The sequence below is a fragment of the Lactuca serriola genome, chromosome 4 (genome assembly GCF_051521515.1).
Source record: "Lactuca serriola cultivar US96UC23 chromosome 4, Lser_US96UC23_V15, whole genome shotgun sequence".
NCBI classification, from domain to species: Eukaryota; Viridiplantae; Streptophyta; class Magnoliopsida; order Asterales; family Asteraceae; genus Lactuca; species Lactuca serriola.
Genome location: NC_136411.1, coordinates 224,586,640 through 224,590,192, shown reverse-complemented (window position 1 = coordinate 224,590,192; position 3,553 = coordinate 224,586,640). Strand labels below are relative to the sequence as shown.

Below are 3,553 nucleotides of genomic sequence, written 5' to 3'. Positions count from 1 at the left end.
GAAGAAGAATGACAAATCAGAAAAGAACAAGAAAAGGGCAACGAAGTTTGCGGTTAAAACAGAGGAACATGTGCAATACCGAGGCCTAAACCTAAGTGTGAGAGATGCAACTTCATGAGGGTGCATGCCATATCTGCCACAAGTGCAATCGAATTGGACATTTCGCAAAATATTGCAGGATAGATAAAGATCGCACGGATGGTAAACGAGCATGTTGTGAGTGTGGAAGTGTGGACCACTTTAGGAATGCCTGCCCGAATCTAAATAAGGGCCCCAATAACGACAATACTAGGAACCAAGCGGGACATATAAACCGTGGAAATCCAGGAGGCTAGGCTTGTAGGCGAGCATTTGTGATTAAGGCGGAAGAGGCCCGCCAGAACCCAGAGGTGGTGTCACACCCCGCTAAAGCGGAAACACAGGGCGTGGCAGTACAAAGGGTTTCATAGCAAAAGTTAAAAGACAACACCAACCATAGTATTAAAAATCATTACAATTTTACAATGGGTTTGAACAACTTATAAAAGAAATTACAATGTAAATTGAAATACAACACATACGAATGCTCCTAAAAGTGAAGTGTCCCTAAGTGCCACTTACTCGATGATTCCTGAAAAAGCATGTAAAACGAGCGTCAACTATAAAAATAGTTGGTGAGTACTCACAAATAAACAAAATAATCTTGGTTCCATGGGTTGAAATCAAAGTTTTGATAAAAGTTTCCAATAATAAAAGTATATTGTTAAAATGAGTAAATAAGTTTGTAAAAGCAAAGTTCTTTTGTCATCATGAGAGATAAAGTATATTGCCCGAATAAAATGCAACATTCATATTTTCATGGAAGATAAAGTTTGTTACTCAAACGAGTAAACAAGTTTCATTGCTAAAATGAGCTGTCAATTTCGTTGCTACAAGGAGCAAACAATTTCATTGCTAAAACATGTATACAAGTTTCCACTAGTAAAAGTTTGTTGTTGTAATGAGAAATAGAGTTCATTGCTATAATGAGAAACAAAGTTGATTGCTATTAATGAATACAAGTTTATTGCTATAACGAGAAACGAGCTTGTATGTATATGAGCAAACAATGAGTCTCAACCAAACCTATGACTGCAGCCCTATTGAGATCTATGCTTATCGTTCCATAGATGAATATGGTATCATGCACTCCAGCAATAGGGCGAGTGAGGAGTTGTCAATTCCTAATAGCGCTATCCATAATGACCATTGGCTCAAAGAGTTAATAGTTAGAGATAAGGGAAGGGCCTTAGTACGATAAGTTCTCATGTTTCGTGTTGCCTAGACATACATAGAGAAACATAGCAATACAATAGCAATCATGTTTGATACAAATCAATTTAAATACAACATGCAAATAATAGTTTTTCTGGACATGCTTTTCCACCCCAAAACATAAAAACTGAAAATAGGGGAGTGCGTGAATACTCACAATGTGCAAAATATAGCAAACAAGTTTATATGATTCAAATAAATACAACGAACATAAATAGTTCAGGACATGCTTTTCCACCCCAAAACATTTAAAAACCGAAAATAGGGGGAGTACGCGAATACTCACAATGTGCAAAATATAGCAAACAAGTTTATACGATTCAAATAAATACAACGAACATAAATAGTTTAGGACATGCTTTTCCACCCCAAAACATTTAAAAACCAAAAATAGGGGAGTACATGAATACTCACAATACATTGAGATGATGCAAATGGTGCCTTGACTATGTTCCACGTGTACTACTACTGATGCAAATGGTGCAATGCCAATTTTTAACTTTTATTGTACATAAATAGGCTGGGAAAAATATAAAACATATTTTTCAGTGCGTATTTCTTTTTTTCCTTGTTCTATCCCCTTAAATAATCATTAATTGAAGAATAAATAATAAACAGTTAAAAAAAATTACAAAAAAAAAATTAACATCATTTACAGTGTAAGTAATCTGGAAAAAATACCAAAAGTGGTTTTAATATTGTATAATCCGGTTTTTGGTATTTATGTGTATTTAAGTGTATTTAACCTTAGAAAATAGGAGAAAAATATTATAGTAGAGAAAAATCATCAAAAGTTTTATGAAACCTCCTACTGTACAAAATGATGTTTTGGTAAAATTTCATGAATTTTGGATAATCATAACTATTTTTTCCTATTTTTAGGACAAAATAATTACCAAAAAATGGGAAAAATAGGAAGGCATGATGAAATATTCTGAAGTTATTTTTCTGAGTCTCCCACCACAGGTAAGAGCTGCGAAAATTGTTAGATACAATTTGAAAACTCCCTAAAGTGGTTTTGTGATTTATTATACCCAAACAAAAAGAAAATCGAAAATCATACTATCCAGCAACATAAATAGATGAAATTTATTGAGAGGTCATTATTAACCATAAGGGTTATCCATGAATTTATTCCAGATTTATAGACCTTTGGAAGTATTTTATATGATTTATTGTCCTATTTTATTGCATTAATTATAATAATTCGAGAAAAATGAATTATCTTCTGGAAATTTACAGAGCATCTTATTTTGTTGATGAAAAGCTGGTAAAAGTCGGATTCAGTCAGAAAATGATTTTTAGATATTTATTTGGAAATAAATCTTTCATTAACATATTTGAAAGCTTTTTAACAACAAACTTTGATCATCAAGCATCTAAGCTCGAAGATCATCACATGCATGTTGTTTTGAAGACCATTCATGAGTTTAAAATGTTCAAAAATCGTTTTTGAAAGAAAACTTTGGATGCATGTGGTGATTTTCCACCAAAACATGTAGAAAAGTGTATTTTCATGGTTTTGACTTAGGTTTTGGTCCTTGGATTTCACCATTAACAACATGCATGTTGTTTTTGGGTGAAATCCTACCACCATCATCATCATCAAAACCGTGAGTTTGTGTGTGTGTATGTTTATGTGTTCATGATCTTTCATTAGAATGGTGTAGAAGAACAAAGAAATTCAAAAAAATCCATGAAAACTTGAAGGAAAATGAAAGGAAATCGTGTTCTACCTTAATGAACACCATTATATGATGAAGATTTTGAGTATCTTGAGTGTTCTTGGACATTTTGGCTGTAAAATTTCGTGGTTCATAGTGGGAGGAAGAGAGAAAATGTGTGTGAGAGTGTGAGAGAGAAATGAGAGAAAATGAGGGAAGATGGAGTGTGAGAGAGAAGAAGAATCATTTTGTGTTGGGAAGAGGAGAGGCATCTTGGGAGGAGGGAGTCCGACTTTGGAGTGGAGAGAGGTTCTCCCTCTCTTAAATTTTATAAAATTATAACTTTATTTTATAAAAATATCAAGTTTTTATAAAATATGCACTTTATATTATTTTACATTCACAAAACCTTGATTTTTTTTGCATAGAAATAAGGTTAAATACTAATGACTTCAATTTTATTTTTCTTAATTGCATTCTCATAATTTTTATTATTATAAGATCATATTATAAGTTTCATAATTATTTTTATAGAAATTTTTAAGGTTAAAGTTTATAAATATGAGTTTTTATGGCTTTTAGGGTTTTGGAGTTTA

At 32.5% G+C, this 3,553-nt stretch overlaps 1 long non-coding RNA gene across 1 annotated transcript; it reads right to left on the bottom strand.

Moving 5' to 3' along the window:
* Positions 1 to 455: 455 nt before the first annotated feature.
* Positions 456 to 3,204, bottom strand: LOC145100551 (uncharacterized). Its single transcript, XR_013705118.1, has 2 exons — positions 3,030 to 3,204; positions 456 to 610 (listed from the first exon to the last, which is right to left on the bottom strand). It is a non-coding gene; the product is annotated as an uncharacterized LOC145100551 (long non-coding RNA).
* Between the last annotated feature and the right edge of the window lie 349 nt (positions 3,205 to 3,553).